Raw genomic sequence first — 19,964 nt, 5'->3', positions numbered from 1 at the left:
TTACAGGTATGCAGTAAATTATTCTCTATTTCGACCTGTTCAGATGTGACAGAGTGATTTCCGACAGACATAAGAATATTCATTACTTTCATTGTCTTGGGAAGATCAAAGCAAACATTCTTGACTTTCAGATCGATTTCAATTAAATGCCTGTGAAATATAAGGCCTGCAACTGTACAGCGATTTCCATCGCCATCTTGCAAATGGTATCGGCGATAAGAACGATTCTGTAGCTCCTTGCAAGTATGATATGTTGACCCTATTTCCAACATTTTTGGACACATTGTAGGGCAAACAATTATAGATTGTATTGAATACCGTCCCGTATGTATGTCATACAACGAGAACAAACTCGAAACTTCATTTGTAAAGTTGTGGCTTTACTTCCGGGTCTATTGTGTACATCTTTATTATCATAACTGTCTGTCACAAGGACAGAGTAAACGTGGGGCAAAGGTGCCGTCTTTACATACGACACGGTATATCATCTCAGCATTACTGAGCATTACCGAAATAGTTCATGTCATAGAGATGTACCTGAACTAAATCGAATGGTGAATGTGTTGGAGGTAGAATGCGCCTCGGGGACAGATATTTAGACTCTCAAATTTTTGCAACACTTGTCTGGTCTACCACCCGTGTCGTCACATTTTGAACCACTTTGAGTATTGGTAAAGCTTAACCGTCTAATTTTGTGAAAATCGACAGATATTCAGACTTTCAAATTTTTACAGCACCTTTCTGGTCTACCACCTGTAGCGGCTCATTTTGAACCTATATTTACAATTACAACAGTGCTGTCTCCCTTGACTATTACCCGGTGGCGCAGCGCCAGGACCAACCAACCGATTAACCATAAGGAACCCTGCTTTGCTTCGATCTTTCAGCTTTGAACCGATCCAGCGGCCAAGGGCTTTTGTCAGATATGTACCCCAACCGCACAGCTTCAAATGTTCGTTAAAGTCTACTTGAAGGGTGGCTCAAAAACTCGACACGCAACCCCAACACCCAACCTCTTTGAGTAAGTAAAGTTTTACCTGTCCAGTTTTGTAAATATACAAAACTTATTTTTTCGCAATTTCGTTAACAAAGGAATGGCGGCCATTTTGAATTTGAAATATCGGTTAATGTAAGGTAATTCATTTCTCCAGTACCAAAATCTACCCTTAATCTACCCTAAATTGACCATTGATTCTTAGTTTCGTAAGAGTAGTCACAACTGTCATTAATTTATATTTGAAGTTGAAGTCTTTCAGTCGTTTCAGTAAGTCCTTCATGCTTAAAGTTACAACATATAATATTTCACAGTGGATTTTACATTTCTTTTCAAAACTGAACTGGTGACCAGCTAGAAGAATAGTAACTACAAGTAGCAGTATAATGGACATTGCTAGTTTTGACGAAAGCGACATGAGGTCAATGTCAGACGCATCAAGTCTAACTCATCCACCACACTTTCCACGCAAAACGATGGTAGGGATAGGCGTCGGGTACTTGCTCCTTGCTGTTGTTTCTACGTCGTTAGCAATATGTCTTCTGATGTTAAATTGCGACACAAAGTTTCCCTTCCATGGCTTGCAAACGCCTTGTACGTAAGTAATTTGAAGTCTGCTTGACTCTTTCCAGCAAGTCTGATAACAAACAAAATTTAAACGTTCCATTCTTAAGTGTGTTTATAATGACGTTTTTTGAAAATTGTGTGACTATAATCACCGCCTTGATTATATTGAAAAGTTTGGATACGATGGCAAAGAACAAAATTTTGGCATAACTTGCATTTGTTTTTTAGTAAATGACAAGGCTCGTAGACAAGAGCGATATTAATGATTATGTTTTCTACACAGCTTGACATTTTCGCCATATAATCGACTCCCGATTCTCAATTGCATAATTGAAATCGTGATTTGTAAACTGAACATAGCTAGAGACCTCTTTTTTCTGTATATCCAGGAAGTATTCGCATTTGATGGATATGCCTACCAATGACTTACAATGGGACAGTCTTATGTTAAAAAGGGAAAATGAAAACTCGGCTTGGGTTACTTATAAGACCTATTCATTTGCCATTAGCCTCACTTTCAAAGTAAACATCTTATTCACTTCAACTTTGCTTTCACGAACATGTTCTTCGAAATAGGACGTTGTCGGCTCTTTCCATACTCCCCTTTGAAATTCGAAGGATTTGAGTATCATCTGATAGTTGTATGGTAACATTTACATCCATGATGAACGGAAAATTAATTTAGTGAGCTTTCCCATCCATGTCCATTGTAGTATAGAAACTCCACCGTATGTAGGATTATACCGCAGCCTGTCGCGTCGTACATGTATTATTATTACTATCTTGCGCATTTAGGGCATTCAGAGTTGTGTTTCTTCACTGATGATACTGATGGGATTCATTGGCTGCTTGACAACAAGACGAAGAAGTATGAGATATGTAAGTGATCCAACAAGTACTTAGTGCTATATAATGCATCACTCAAAATAATCTCATAACCTCAGATTAGGCTGTTTATATTCAGGCTTGTTCTACCACGAAAAACAATAAAACATAAAATACAGCAAATTGTTCAACCAATTTGATGATACGAACTCTATTAATATTCTGAAGTGCTAACATTTAATTGAGTTTTGTGTGTGTATGTGTGTGAGTTTCCGCTAGTTTGTAGCTGAGGCAAAATGATTAATGTATTCTATAATTTGTTTTATAATTTTTTTTCAGATAAACACATCCTTTATGCTATCGGCAGTTTACATAACTCTTTCATATCTGGCATACGTGGTGGTACTCGTCGTGCAAATAACCGAAGTAGGTAAAGTGGCAATGTATTTTGTCAATATTAGCCTCGACCTCCCATTAGTAAACAAGGCATAATTGTACCAGAAGGGCTACTTTGTCCGAACACGATTGGAACTAATGTGGGATAATTGGATAGTGAAATAATGTCTGTTTCATCTGCAAATGTAAGCGCATCTGCTTTTTTTCACGTTTTACACTTGTTTCGATTAGTAATTTATAATATTGTTACATTAAGCCATAGGAAACCTAACATTTTTGCGAAATTTGAAAAATATGACGATCCAATTATCCAAAATTAGTTGTAATCGTGTTTTCGGCAAGATAGACTATCGAAACATTAAAGTTTATGTCAAACCTGCCGAGTAAATACGTTTAGTTGATCAAATGATAGCCTCGTTTATATACACTTGGTCAGAGGATCTTCTGAATTTATCTGATATGTTTGTACACGGAACTATATGTACAACCTTATGAATGTCAGAAGGCCAGGCTTATGCTTTAATAATAAAGTTTGCACCTTATTAGGCACCTTATTCGGCCTTATTCACGGCACTTACAACATTTGTAGCCTTTGCTCTGCCTCTGCCTGCAGATAAGAGACAATTGTACCATTGTTTAATATCCAGCTTGTGTTCACTGGAAACTGTTTATTTGCATGCGAACATGTATAACACATAAAGAACGGTATCTGTTTAAGCAACTTTTGTATCTCAATATGAAATATTTTGCTTGTAATCTTCCTCTGTTTGTACGAAGGGTTGACGGAGTTGATGTGAAAGCTAAATTCTGTATTATTTCCATATTCTTTTCCACATAGTATTCATTCATATTCGGTCCATTATTACTATAGAACCGATCAGGGCGATCGATGGTTACAGTTGCTAGTGAAATAAAAGACTTACATTCAATCGCCCTGATTAAGCTTTGAATGGCACTCTTCAATTTGTCAACATTATTAGGTATTCACGTATACATGTTACTACATCGTTTGGATCTACCTGATCGCGGTATTTCTCGGTTGGTGGCCAGCATTTACGAATCTATTTACTTGCGATTACATCTTACGCGACAAGGACAAGGTGACGTATCATATTTAGCTTGGTAATGGGTTAAAGGTACACGGTCACTGTAAATTTGCATATTCTATATATGGTAAGGACTTCTATGCTCTCCACCCCGTAACACTTGTAGCTATCGGTCCTCCATATTTGATACGTGAAAGTGCAGACGACGCTGCTAAGTATGCCATGGCTGGTCGTGTGTAGGCACCCTATTACAAATCGGCCACCCGCGTAAACTCTGTTATTGGCTATTAAAAACAGGTGATCGTATACCTTAAAATGATTAACTGTTTGTCGATAACCTTGATTTAAACCTGCAATACTTTTCTTACGAATTATCTTAGTACACTGCATTTCTGTCGTTTTGACTGGGCAGGCGTAATTTAAAGGTCAATTTCGCATATCATAGTCTTTGTACATAGGGAAAGTGATTATTTTCAAAAAGAATATTTACAAATTTATGAATCTCGGTAGAAATACTGATCATGATGTAGATCTTACAATCCTAAAAGAAATATGATCTGGCAACTGCATTTGTAACTAATTGTCATATTAGGTGGGTTTCAAACATCAAATAAATCGTCTAAATTGCAGAACAGCAATATAATGTAGTATACGAATACGCTGCTTCCTTTGGTATACTGTCACCTGTTCCACTTTTGCCACAGTTACCATGGGAAGAGAAAATCTAACCAATCACAGATTTTAAGCGCGTGTCCGCTTTTTAAAAACAGCGCCCTCACATGGGCATTTTGAATACCAAGGAACGCCCCTTTGACCATATATGGGCATATTTAGATTGCAGGTGACTGTATGGTACATTGTCTCTGATGCAAGTCTATCGAATTCAAAACCATTGAAGTTTCTGTAAGGTAGAATATAACAAATGAATTATAACAAATGAAAAAGAAAATTAAGAATTGAAAGAAAAAGATAGCTTGGCAAAAGTTTTAACAAAAGGTGGAACATGCGATTTTCGATATATGAGGCGTGTAATTGAAAGTTATATCATTTTCGAGGTGCTAACTACCGTAAGTGAACGAAATGGCCATCTCTAAGCCAAGTGCATTCACCCCAACAATAAACAGAGATAGTGAACAATAGCATCCCATCATAGGTACTAGCAACACACACGAAAAGAGTCGTAAATATGGCCACAGGGAAATAATGCTGAAATTACTGAAAGTGATGCAAAGATATGTATTGTCTTAGTATTATACACCTACTGCCGTAACCTATGGGAGTTTGACCGTCCAATAACTTTCCGTATTTTGTATAGTACGCGGAGTCCCGAATACGGGAGACGCGCGACGCGCTGGGACGTTCTATTTTTAGGTGTAATATGCAAATTTTCAGGGGTTTGTAGCAATTTTATTTCAACTATCGCGATCGTTCCACTCATATCGCGCGTGCCGCATCCCTCAAAATTTATGATAGAATTAGTTTATGCGGACGATTAATGGAGGGAGGTGTATAATAATAGGGTTATACACAAAATACGGCCCTGTATGGACTCGGGCTCAGTGAGTGACGTATTGGACTCGCCTTCGGCTCGTCCAATACGTCACTCACTGAGCCCTCGTCCATACAGGGCCGTATTTTGTGAATAACCCTACAATATATTGATCCTGTTCTCAATTGAAACAGGTCTGCTCATGCATGTCTGAGTAATTGCTCCAAAGACAAATTACAAGGAAGCGGGACGCATACTGCAGAACAAAATTATGAGAATATACTAGCTATATCATATCCGTTTGTCAGCTTTCGATAGAATTGGCTCAGATCTAAGACAGAAAATGTTCTTTCAGTACGTTGTCAATGAAATTTAAGTGCATATTTGTGTCGTTTGTTAATTTTTTGTACCAAGTTTGAATCAATCAGTTGAAGTATGCCATGGAAACGGCTTCCAACTTGTGAAGTGAGATAAAGAGAATTGAAATAGCCGTCAGTGCGCATACAACAAGGAAGTACTCGGTTTTCTTCAATCTTTGCCTCTTTTTTCGTACTGATTGTCATTTTTCTGTTCATGTCTTGCCCTTGCTTATTGTACAACTCGATTAGCAATCAGCAATATGACAATTAAATCACATTTATCTTCAGGTGAATGATCCACAGAGTGCGTATCATACACATTCACTCGAGGAAGGTAACGAAAAGTGTTATTGTCTATTTTAATACTACACATATACATGTTAATGTGGTGTTAGTAAGGCCCTGTGGTTGTAATTGCTTGCACCACCTCAACGACTTAACAGTATCACATGATGAGTTCGTCAAATATCGTAATCTCACTTAAAGTCTGGTTCATAGACATCTTTTATTACATGCCTCGAGATGAATGCAAATCAGTGCATTGATTTGAATAGGAACGTCCGGGATTTTAGCGGGCCGGTGAACGATTTACTGACCAGTTTCCATGGTTATCCGGGCCAGTGAAGCCTTTCGATGTTTTCGACGTCAACGTAGACGCTTAACGCTAGATCTAAAATATCCATGCGCGCACTGCTATTTTAATTTCGTTAAAATCTGTTCGATGCTGGTCGATAATGGTAAAATTGTTTGAAAATGCCTTGTTTGTAACTAAATGTCATATAGCATTAACTGTGAAGAGGCATGTAATAAAAATATTATTGCCTGGATACATGGGTTTATGTGCCCTCGCAGCAGGAGACAATTTGGCCTACCGGCGTCGGGCAAATTGTCACCTGCTCTCGGGCACCTAAATCCATGTATTCAAGCGATAATATATAATTCTGCATCATATATATATATATATATATATATATATATATATATATATATATATATATATATATATTATATATATATATATTACACTATGTGTTGGAAACTCCTTTAATAGACATTACACCCGTGTCTTGACTGTCATTAGACCACAAATTCGCATCACTATATGGAAATGTCATTATCAAATGCACTTACATATTAAAATAATAGTTTTGTACGATGTCGGCATTTCCCACATAAAAGTTGCCCTTTCGTTCGATTTGAGGTATGCCAACGTGATGTGATTCTCGTATAGTAGACCATACTACAGGTGCCGCCAACTGGTAAATTTCATGAATTTCGCAAAATCATCACAAAACATGTTTTGAAGGCTGATATACCGATTTTTCGTATGTTTGACCTTGATCCAAAATTTGGAGGGGAAAGTAGAGCTGTTCGTAACTGCCCTCCCACTGGCATACACGGAAAATATGCCCTCCCACTGAAATTTGATGCCCGCTGCTCTCCAGTATCTATAGTCTGCCCGCTCCCCACTCCCCACAACATTTCAAGCTCCCCTCTGCCCTCTCCCCACTACTGAAATTTCCCATTCACAACTAGATGCCTACTAGGCAACCCAGATCAACGCAAACCGTGGGAGCAGCTGGCAGTATAGCTTGGAACATTGCTCCCCTCTAAGTTAGGCGCTTAATATCCCCTCAAGTTCTATCAACCACGGCTTTCCCCTCCCTCTACGTATCTTCCGGTGCCCACTGTCAAAAATTTTCTCCCCTCCCACTGAAAATAGTGAAATTTCTTCCCCGCCCACAGTAAATATAGATTTTTCTCCCCACCGCTGATTAGTTTTGAAATTTGCCCGCCCGCTGAAAAACTTCGCACGAACACCTTTTTGCACGAACAGCTTAGTTGGCGGCACCTGATACTATGTTCCATCGATTCTTAAAGGTGCATTTGGGTTTCCACTTTACGAAAGTATGCCGATTCATATACTTTCATGGCATCTTATCGTGGAATTGCTCATTGCCTTCAAGTAGAACTAGTTACTTATTGCTCGCGTTCAAACATTCTGTGACTTTATTCCTCAACAGACAACCCAGCATTTGAAGACGGGCGTATCGTTGAAACAGATACGTTCACAGATGGCTTGGAAATACGAGATGACCACAGTCAAATGGCTGATACGTACATCTATCTATAATAGCAATAATGCTCTTTAATCATTGTTTTAGTTATTCTTTACTTTTTTTCTTGTGACACACAGTTATTATTGTCTTTATATGAATTCAACATAGAGCAATATAAAACAAAAAATTCGAACAAAGGAAACAAAGACTAAAAAAAACCCCAAAAAACAACACCTATTATATATGACTTCTAAAGTGCGTCCACAAAGATGACGAGTAATGTGAATTTACAAAACTATTAATCAGTGAACCCTTGTTCGCTAAGATGAATGCTTAAAGGTATACAATCACCGGTAATCTAAATATGCCCATATGTATGCAAAATGTCCATGTGGGGGCGCTGTTTTTTAAATGCTGCCACCCACTTCAAATCTGTGATTGGTTAGATTTTTTCTTTCAATGGTAACTGTGGCAAAATTGGAACAGGTGACAGTATACTTTTAAGTTAGCACAGAGGTATATATTACCTTATACTACAGGCACATTTAAGATGAAACAATGCGTGTTGCATTGTAATGGTCCATCGTCAAGGTACCTCTGCCTCTATACCCGATAGTTCACACATTGAAAGCAATTTTTAACAGCTACAGTAGTAGCCGGCGCAATGTCTTGCTGAACGCCATTTATATCTGGTAAAATATTTTAAGAAATGATCAAACGACTGGATTCAACTTTTATGTCAAATTCTGGGTTACTTAGGTCGGTACAGTTCGGAAGCGAATAGTTTTAGCGCATAATATATTTCATAAACAAGTATGTTAACAGTGAAGATTCATTAATCGGTATGGACTTAACCTCGGCTTGAAAATCAATACTGTACTGAATCAAGAAATCTACAATTTCGACGCCCTCATATTTATACGTAGTCTTTATTGAGTATTGAAGGCCAGCGGCCTTTTATACGGTGAGCAAAGAACAAATATACAGAGAAGTATTAAAATATATTTCATAAACAAGTATGTTAACAGTGAAGATTCATTAATCGGTATGGACTTAACCTCGGCTTGAAAATCAATACTTTACTGAATCAAGAAATCTACAATTTCGACGCCCTCATATTTATACGTAGTCTTTATTGAGTATTGAAGGCCAGCGGCCTTTTATACGGTGAGCAAAGAACAAATATACAGAGAAGTATTAAAAGTGAGGCCGTTTTATGGAAAATGTCACATCGTGAACAATGCACGACTATTCTCAAAGGATGTGAAATGGTCTGCAATAGACCAGACCAGAGCATAAAACTGTATGTGATAGACAAACTTTGACTAATTCATTAAAGTGCGTGGTTGGTTTTTAGAGTGTAGAATAGGCACATTCTGTTTTCTCTACATAGCTAAATCCTAAAAACGTCAACTTCCAATAAAACAATTATGATTTGAAATTCTTCAGTTACAAAGAATGTTGTATACATTACGACTGCGGCATTATGGACAAAGTATAACTAAAGAGCATACTCTAGATTGGAAATTAAGAACGTTGAGTCGGGAAATATTAACTAATTCTGCAGACATCTATGTCACAAGATCACAAATCAAGGAAATATTATATTTAAATCATAATTCGATACGCTTACATCATGTCATTAACATATATTAACAATTATATTACAGCTTTGTCAATATGAATGAATTTTTGATGTAATCCCCGAATATTACTGATAATGTATTTGATCATTTAGTATTGCGGCCCCAAGACGATTCGTAAATCTGGAAATTAACTGACATTGCCAAACTGTAATAAACGCCTCTAGGCCGAAAAATGGGTGGAAGGAAACTTAGCAACCTATAATGTACCAGCCAAATAGAGTGCAAAGCATTAGGGGAAGGCTGCATTAACTTGCATGGTACCTGAAACCCGAGTTCTTGCCTGACCAACTCGGGTGACAAACAGAAGACTTTTAATTCCCAAGGTGTGAATGTTCCATTGTTATGTTTATCTAATCCAGCTGGTGCCATTGTAGTGCCATTGTAGGAAAGCAGGTCTGTGAAATTGATCCTCTGGGGAAGTCGGGTATTCCTAAGTTAATGGAGGTTTCCCAAATATGTGTCGGAAGGTATAGTATTTCCGAGGAATTACTCTGGTTTGGTTTGTGCATCGCCCATCTGCTTGCATTCAGCCAGCCTTTACGTGAATAGTGTGCGGATGGTATAGTCACTCTTACGTTTTACATCATTGACGTTTTTTGTCCTGAAAGAATGATTGTCATTTTATGTAAATTTTCAGTTTCTTTATGTAGAGGTCGATTGCCGAGCTCGCAAACATTCGGGCCTTCTGTTAGGCGTGTAACGCTCGCCCTCAAGTGAGACTACCTATGTCTTAGTGATAATTCTATAAGCTATCGATTTCCTTCACATCATATTCACAATCAACGACCGTGTGCAAACTGATTTCCTCTCAAGTGCTGTGGCATATTTTCAACATTTTAATAAAAATATAGCAGGTTTAGTCAAGAAATGTTCGCTTGTATTGTTAATAAATCCGACGGACACCTTTGATGTCGAATGATGTTGTTTCACCGTACTTATCAACAAGTCTGAACCGAACGGAAGTCAGAGTTGGACTTAGTCATCTGATGACAAATCATTGACGTAATACTCGCGGTGACGTCTCCGCAGATTAAGAAACCTGACTTGGTCGAGAGGGCAGAGGTCACTTTGGTTTATTTGCTGTATTTCCTTCAGTTGAGATACTTAGAATAGATGTCAACGATGATAGATGTGTAACAAGATTAGAACTCTATTAGAAGAGAGCAATTTACTGTATCGTCGCGGTATTTGTGTTAGTTATAATTACTGCTTGTCTGTTTATGTCCTGTCCTTCCACACGCTCCGGTCGTCAATGAGAGACATACAACCGCCAAACATCACGCCGTACGAGCGTGAGTAGCTCCTGTGCAAAATGTCTCCTCTGTTCCAGTGTAAAGTCACTCGATTATGTCACACGGTGTGATAATAGATCGAACATCATGCCATTGATCTTAGGGAGCCTTCAGTAATTACAGGGGGGTGGGCCGGGGGAATTTCGCGAACACCTGTACCGTAAAATGTGACCCTCCCCCCAATCCTCCTGTCTAAAATGTGACCCTCCCCCTTGTCCGACATTCTAAAACTTGACCCTCCCCCCCCCCAACCACTGCGGTATTCTCCCCGGGAATAACTAAAACAGTATCAGCTAATTTACATAACAATTGGTTCAATTGTTATGTTAGGGACAAATTACAGAGGGGAGGGCTGGTGTTTTTGGAGGGACAGTCGCAATTTATCACGCAAGAATTTTTGAAGAGATATGGTATTTCATACATTTTAGGGAGGGTCACCATATTTTGTGCAACTATAAGAAGGCAAGATGTAGCTGATTTAGTGCTACATCCAAAAATATCAAATCATAATACATGGAGTCTATCAGGCAAATTATTGACAATTTACCCCCACAAAACATGCTATATATCTGTATTTATATATGTTTGATAATGTATTTAAATGTACTTTGCTTGAATAGGGAAGTAAAATGAACATTTGAGTACAAGAAATTGATTTCTGAATTTCATCTAAAAAGTTGGTTCACTATCCATGGTGTTTATGATGAAATTATGAATAGTTTTTTCCAATACAAAAATAGGTAAATCTTTGCATTTATGTACTCTTGATTATTGATATTAATTTTCTTGATTAGACTAGAGTGGTAAGAAATTTGATTTTGGAATTTCACCAAATGTCATTCAATACACTATGCATTGGGGTCTATGATGAAACTATGAATAATTTTTTTTCAGTACAAAATTAGATAAATCTGTGCATTTATGTATGCTTGATTATTCACATTATTGTTCTTGATTAGACTAGAGTGGTTACAAGTCCATGGTTGTGCAAGAAATTTGATTTTGGAATTTCACCAAAATGTCGATTCACTATGCATAGGGGTCTATAAGTGTGTGCGTATTTTGTTGGTGATTTCCTATTCAGGAAATATCACACGGACAATCAAAGTTTTGGCCATAATATCAGCTTCTGTCAAAAGTGACCCTCCCCCAAGATAGGTTTATAAAAAGTGACCCTCCCCCTTGAACTGTTTTCTAAAAAGTGACCCTCCCCCCCAATTCCCCCGGCCCACCCCCCTGTAATTACTGAAGGCTCCCTTATCAGCAGTGTTTCGATCATAATTCCCTTTGTATTATTAAACGATTACATCCATCAGATATTACGTTGAGGAATTTATTTCTCAGAGTGTCACAATTTGCATGGTGCGCCATTTTATTCGGTGGTGTCACAGGCACTTGTGATTTGATACTCGACGGCCGCTGTGTGGTATGCATTAAAAAAGTAGGAAGTCGGGAAACGGAGTGGCCGCTACACGAACGTATCGCGCAGTTCCACAATTATCGAATAAACCAGCATTGACGGCTTCCAATATATACATCTCCGAATTCATACTGAAACGAACTTTTATGCACTTTCAATTTCCGAAGGGAAGCACTCTCTTTCAACATGAAACCACGACTTTCTCACCTCCTACTTTTCTAATGCGCACCACGTGACAAAGCGGCCGTAATGTATCGAATCACAAGCGACTGTGGGTGATGTGGCACAAGGGCTCCCAAAAGGGGTGATCGAACTGTTCAAGTACATGTCGTTGACTTCAAAATGCGTATCATGATCTTGTTTTGGATTAATTGTGCATGGTATGTCAACAGCGATATCATTACAAAGACAGCAGACACCAAAGGTTAATACAAGTGTTTGCATTGTTGGTAACACAATTGACCATTTAGGCAGTTCGCTATACTCTGGAGACTGTCAAGCCGTGAAATTTGGAAAGATCACGTGTACTTCCTCATTCCAACGTTCGCCCTCTAATATGCGCTATGTATTTACGCCTTGTTTACTAATATAAGAGCAGAGGGTGGCAACGGGAAATCCGTCAATCATGGTGTCTGGAATATATTATCAAAATTTGTTTTCCAACGTGCATTTAAATTTAGGGGAGGAGGGGCGAGGTCGTCGGGAACTGCACTCAAAGGCTATACAGGAACGATATAACCGATGTAAACAGTGTATCCAAGGAGTAGCGATTGATGGATGTGAAAACAGGTTTGTCATAATGTATTTGGTGAAACTGGAATGTTGCAGCTTTGTTGACGTTGTACATCTCGATATCGTGCATGACATACAATTTTTGTAAACAATGAAGTCGCATAGTAAACAAGAAATTCGCACAGGCGCAGTTTTGACGGCCTCTTGCCTATAACGTTTTAAACATACGTGATCTTTCCCCATAGGCATAGAGTTAACAAGGGTTTGCAGCCATTTCAATATTCAAAAATAGGTCAGTGTTAGGCAATTTGCCTCTATGGAAAAATTTGAAGGGCAAGCCCTGAGTTTTATTCTTGGTTTTGAAACGCAATGGGTTCAGGATTTCTTGAGGAAAATTTGAGAAATACTTGGAGTCTTTCAATTTCGGGGCGTTTACTACTGTAAGACGTTTTAAAATTGTTTCAATACAATTTATACATAGTGGGAGAGAAATATTATAACATGGTTATAATATGATCTCGTAGCCGTACGAGACAATTTAGGAATGTCAAACTTCTTCAACAGAATTTTAGTAGCAGTCAATACAGAAAGTTACAGTTTTCGCCAATCGAGCGAAGTCTGTACGTCACGGTAACTACACTCTGTAGACTCTCACAGCCCCTTCGTTGGCTACGCAGTTATGCGCCCTCAACGGTCTTTCTAACAAGCGACGCTCACTGAGCCAGCCGTGTTATAGCGTAGCAGAACTTTGAAAGCCACGACTCCTTTTAGAATGCTATAGTGTTTCGATCTTGTTGTTGCCTTCCCTTTATGAATATATTCCAAAAAGTATTCTAAATTACTCTGGTAAGTATAGCAAAATGAAGCCCTCCTACCAGCCGATGGCTGGTGGCTGACTTCCTTTGGCGTCAGGATTTGTCAAAACAACGATTGACGAATTCACGTGACCGAATCCTTATTTCTGATTGGTAAAGATGGCGTTCGGTGTATCAAAGTTTCAACTTGATCGGATTTATGAATATAATTACCAAGTAAACATTTGCATATATCAGGGTGATGGGCCGTTTTACTGATTAAATAAAAGAAATCCAGGGAAATAAAACTCAGGCTAGAGAGTGACAATATTTTTGTAATCTTCGACGATAATTTTGATCCATCTACATGAAACGAAGTAGACAGTTCATGTGATAAATATATAATCCAATGGAAGTTTTCTGTTTGACGTCATTGCATACTCATGTATTTAACGGAGCCGCAGAACTTGTCCACTTCGTCTCGAAGTTTTACTGTAATACGAAAAACACTTGTTTACGATGACTTACTGAATACATCAGGGTTTGCCTCAGACCTGACCGCAGTTTTTAAGTTGACGTTGATCTTTAAATTTGATTCAGACGGTAGAGGTTTTGCAGCATTATGACAAGAGGGACGCGCTTTTGAGCCACTACGATAACAGATATCAAATAAATCGCCACTTGATATGATGACACATAATAAAATATCAAAAAAAACAAAGTATTATTACTCACCTCGTTAGAGGGCGCTTTAAACATCATAGGTGAGTAGTACCGAATGGAATTGCCGTAATGTTGATTTTGAAAAATTATCAGATAATGCCAAAAGCTGTACAGGTCAGCCTTCAGGGGTAGTGGTTGTGATTGTGGAGGGGAGGTGGGGGAGAGGGGTCACTTTCCAACCCCCAGAAACTTTTCACATCCCGGCTTAGCGAGGTTTTGACCCCTGTTTTGGAAATCGGTTAGGCCACGCCCTGCTTTGGATCATATTTTACAAACTTCAATTGGTAAATATTTTAAAGCAAGTCCTACAAGATCATTGTATACAAAGAGGTCATAATGGCAGGCAGCAACATTCAGTAAGAGTGTAAAGTGTGTTTCGGCGCAGGTGAGTGGCTGAATGCACGGTACTTAACCTTTATTCTACTTCAATTATATTTATAACACACTTATTGTTCAACGTTAATCAGAACCAGAAGCCCCGACATGGAAGAAAGGCCATCCATCGCGAGGTATGTACGAGTTAACTTTCATTTATGGCCAAATCAAGGCTTAACTTGACAATGTAGTCCAATGGTACACTTCTACACATGTTAAATTACATCATATACCTTGAATGTAAACCAAGCCATGGTGTACGCATGATCTTTTTCAAGGGCGTCGGAAAGTGACACGCTCAAATATACAAGTTTGCACCACTTAGAACATTGATCGGAATTTGTAAGAGAGCATATAGCCAAGCTTGTTTTTGCATGAACTAATCTTTCACGTTTCTGATTGCTCTTATGTTAACTCGATGGGAACTAATCTGGGATAATTGGATCTTCATATTTTTCAAAGTTCTCAAAATTGTCAGGTGCTCTACAGCTGAATGTTCCAATATTACAGATTACTCATAAAAACAGGTGTATATAACTTAACAAGATAAGCAGATGAGCTTACATTAGTAGATTAAACCAACATTACTTCACTATCCAATTATCCCAAATGTGTTTCAGTCGTGTTTGTTACAGTTTCGTTTAACATGCGTCCATTTATTTTCCCGTACAGATTATGCAAAAATCATATTTTAGTGTTTTATCATAGTTCATCTCCGGCCAACGGTGCATTTCCCCTGTAATATTTATAAAAAACGAACGGAAAGTAGGTCGTAACAAAGTCAGCGTTGACAGAGATTATCACCCGATCATGTTACGACCTTGGACAATTTTACTGCTTGTCGAAGTACAGTAATCACACGTGGAATGCCAGTGGTATGTTTGTAATTGCCTAGTAACAAACACCTTATTCGTACAGCTCTGTCGAATGTATGCCACATATTTTAGTAGTTGACAGACAACAATCCGAAGTAGAGGTAATATATAATGTTGTATTTGGGAGTAATGCATCATACCTCGCCAACCAGATTAGCAAGGAAACTGTGGCTTTTACTGAGCATGTCAATCGTTTCTGCCTGCAACAGTATCTGTACTAAGGCGTTGGCGTTACTATGATATTTTTGAATAGTGAATCGTTCAAAGAAATATGTAGGTATCAGGTGTGGTTTACCATATTCAGACTATAGAATTTCTTCATTACAAGAATTTTTAACATGGCGGCCATTTTGTTAGGCTAATTATATCACGAGGCTTGAAAGGTGACACAAAGCAAGTACTCTTCATCTTGATGAGCGTGACAAGTTAATTCCATTTTATAACAAGACCCTTAAATGACGTTCAGGAAGAAGGCGGGCACTTGTTTTTACAACGTTTGCTTTTGCATGACAAGTGAAGTTTTTCCTCAAGCATAGGAACATGTCGTGTGTTCCATACCCACAAATCGATCAATTTGAGTTTCGTCCCTGTAAAGTGATATTTGCGGCTGCATCTGTACGTACATTACGACATACCTGTCCCGGCTTGAAGTGAATTAATAAAATGAGCGATAGGACTAATATTGACTACAATTGACCATAGGGCACGCCTTAGCGTTAAATCTGCGACAGGAGTATTATTAAATACGAATAGGCAGAAAATAACTTACAAAGCGTTTAGAAAACCAATTCAATGCAACTGTAGAGCGACCGTATAATTAAGATGTCGTTGATAAACTTTCCGTCGAAGGCTATCACGACTCAGTATTGGCCCGCCTTGGTATTGATTTTGCAAGCCTTCAATAGAACCCCCACAGACAGGGCAACAAAAGTAAAAGAATCCTTAGATCGACCAATAAACATTCGTCAAACAAATGTCTAAATCATCAAAATCATTTAAATTTAAAGTTTACTTTAATTCTGCATATCACGTTACAAGACCTTGACCCTGATCACCATGCGACGCAGTCGTAAGTGCGGTGCTAGCGATCAAGCTATAAACATTCGTCAAACAAACGTCTATTTCGCTCGCCCATGAGAACGAATCTATCCTAAATACACTATTCCTATACTCCCGGGGTATGAGGGACACAGTAGTCTCATATTCATTACCTTAAGTACACACCATAGGTCAGTACATCCCATAGGTCAGTACATAAAACGTACACTTGTACGAATTCAAGGTATTCTAGGGTGTAACAAAGTTTCGTATATCTCCCTTTTTGGTGCCCAAAACGAAGAACAAAAATGACCAGAAATCAACATGAAGACGAGATTCGACCATTCAGAGACGAGACAAACAACAGTCGGTGTTACTCGCCACGCAGAGTTTTATTAGTGTTCAGTGTCATCCAGTTGATCATTGGTGTCATTTGCGAATGTGTTGCGGGCGGTTTTCTAATAAGTGGCTATGACATGATGATGATATTACCATGGATTTTGAATTCCTTGTGTGTAAGTGTTTTTCTTCTCAATTTTCCATTTTGCTTTATGTTGGTATTAATTTTGATACAAATTAAGAAGTAATTTTATAAGAGTGTTACGTATTTTTGAAGGTATATCTTTCTGAACTCTGATAACACCTAGACTTGGTTCAAATCGGTGAATTTTAAAAAATAAAAAAACATTTGTAATAGTTTCTCTTGTGTCCCACCATATTGGACTTTAGCATTCCAGGCCAGGTTTTTCCAATGATTGAACCTGTTACCTTTGAGTTTGCGCAGTAGTGAGGACCGGGAGAAACTCCCCTGTATAGCGTTGACCCCATTCATCGCATTCACCTCACTCACGCGTTTCACATTAAAATAGAACACAAAGCAATCGCTTTTTTCCCCACTCAAACATTCATAAATCACAGACTTGAACCAAGTCAACATATCACCTTGATTTCGCTAAATAGTGGAACACATTTGTTGCCGTGGTATGCAACAAATATTTACGAGTTTTTATTTTGGCTTTTTTATAATCCTTTACAACGGAAGAACTTTGAATCTGATTTATAAATCACAGATCAATAAAGAATTATAGTCTTTTGTCACGACGCCAATAGACCTGACATATCCCTTTCTGTCATGACAATATCAGAACCTTACAAAATACATTTGTTTACTTTAAAAACTTTTGCCTCATGTCGTAAGAATTGTTTAAGATCGACTCTCTACAATACTACGAGGTCAAAAATGTTAAGGAGACATAGCAGCCAAAAGATGATTTAACTTGGCAAAATAAAACGTTATAAGAAAAAAATTATCACCCCCCAATGTAATCACAGTAATGCTTGTTCGTAAATTTCTTCCCAGATGATAACGATTGGATGTATTGGCATAAGAATAAGAAAAAGAAGCAGGAAGCGATATGTGAGTGGTGACCAAATCCAGCTAGCAATATTGAAAATATGAGATGAGATTAGTTTAGTTTTACAATCTACGTTACACTTTGCAATACGTTTTTGAAGTTGTTGACTATTGGCTTTGTCCCATTATGAAAGAAAGAAAGAAAGAAAGGTACTAAAAGGAAATTAACGACTCATTTTTTTATCGATTTAATGACGGATATGGCATAAGTATTCTGCAATACGCTTATTGAAAACGAAAAAAAGGACAGTACACTTATTGACAAAGAAAAACTAGGGACTTAGATTTAATATTGTAACTTCTGTTTTATCCTATAGCTATATGCATACATGGTGTTCTCCACTAGTTACATACCTATTCAAATTCTTATGTTTATACTGATACCGGACATGCCGTTCTGCGTGAGTACAGCAAATATTCATTTTATCTGCAGGCAGGCAACTAAATGTTTAAGGAAATTAACTTATCTGCATCTGTCATGAGAGTTCACACTTTGGCGCTTTGTTATAATTTTCCTTATCCTTCGTCATATTCTGTAACTCATAAACCAGATAGAAATTATTGACGTTTTCAGAAGTTACCAATTTTAGCTACTTTTCGCATGGCATCCTGGGTAAAGCCTTCGTTGACATCCTTTAAATCTCGCACATTTTCAGAATCCAAACAAGACGTGCATCTACTCAAGTCCTGTCTACATGTTTACGGCGGTATGTTGTAGTGGGACGGTAATCATGTGCATTACTTCTTTTTATTATATCCTAGGCGTCAAGGAGAAGGTGACATATGTATGTATTATATGTATATTAAAGTAGTATGTATGTATGTATGTATGTATGTATGTATGTATGTATGTATGTATGTATGTATGTATGTATGTATGTATGTATGTATGTATGTATGTATGTATGTATGTATGTATGTATGTATGTATGTATGTATGTATGTATGTATGTATGTATGTACGTATGTATGTATGTACGTACGTACGTACGTATGTATGTATGTCAAACATACGTTTGTTTGCATATTTGTCTGTCTTCCTGTCTGTCTATCTTGATCGATGGATGGATGAATGTATGTATGAATCCACGTTTGTGTCACTGTCAGATATTTGCCATTCTTTCAATCCATTGAGACCCTACCATCAAGTGACATGTATTCAACTGATAACTGCTTCATAGTTTTGAGTCTGGCCTACACCTTACCCTTCTGTTTGTTTTGCATCTGCTGTCAAAGGTCATATGCCGTCAACTCTAAAATAAGCACAATTACGATAGAAATAATATTTCATCTTCAGGTTAGTGTATCTCCAAGTCCATCGATAAACGAAGATTTCGAGAGGGTATGTAAAATATTGAATGACGTTGATATCTCTCCTGTAACTTGAACTCAGATGTGCCTGACTGCCACATAATTTATGTTGAATTAGTCATAATGAATACTCGATAACTAGTCAGTGAATTCGTGATTTCATAAGACGACACTTACGTCTTGTTCGTGGTTATCTGCAATGTGTCATCCTTTCCCTGAGCTGGTTGTACCGTATCTATACAACGTGTTAATTTAACCCTATTTATGCAAGCAGAAATTCCTTTTGTAAGAAAATAGAAAATGAAAACTACATTTGGATGACAACGGATAATATGTTCAGTGCCAGATATAGCTTTGTGAGTGCAATCACAAGAATGAACAATTTCGAACTTGTTTGTACGTAGTTGAACGACGACTACACATTGTATCCTGCATTATTGCGTGGATATTGGAGGGAAGATTTTAAATTTACGAATTTCTCATTACGCTTGAAACTATAAAACGCTCTTTCTTTTAATGAATGAAAAAAGGAAGATAAACCCGTTTTGAGGTAGTAGGCAAATTTTTAGCGTTCCTCGTCGCACGCAGGATTTCTTCTCAGTCTGTTG

General features: G+C 37.9%; 1 protein-coding gene and 1 long non-coding RNA gene across 2 annotated transcripts in view; one reads left to right on the top strand and one right to left on the bottom strand.

Moving 5' to 3' along the window:
• LOC139114700 (uncharacterized) overlaps nt 1–19,964 on the bottom strand; it is a 426,568-nt gene that overhangs the window by 271,718 nt on the left and 134,886 nt on the right. The gene's annotated exons all lie outside the window — the stretch shown is intronic.
• Nucleotides 888–10,560, top strand: LOC139114636 (uncharacterized). The gene is made up of 6 exons (XR_011547911.1): nt 888–1,021; nt 1,349–1,592; nt 2,357–2,440; nt 2,726–2,812; nt 3,763–6,010; nt 7,701–10,560. It is a non-coding gene; the product is annotated as an uncharacterized lncRNA (long non-coding RNA).

Source organism: Ptychodera flava, chromosome 2, assembly GCF_041260155.1.
Source record: "Ptychodera flava strain L36383 chromosome 2, AS_Pfla_20210202, whole genome shotgun sequence".
Classification (NCBI taxonomy): domain Eukaryota; kingdom Metazoa; phylum Hemichordata; class Enteropneusta; family Ptychoderidae; genus Ptychodera; species Ptychodera flava.
This window is presented reverse-complemented; position numbering and strand designations above follow the sequence as displayed.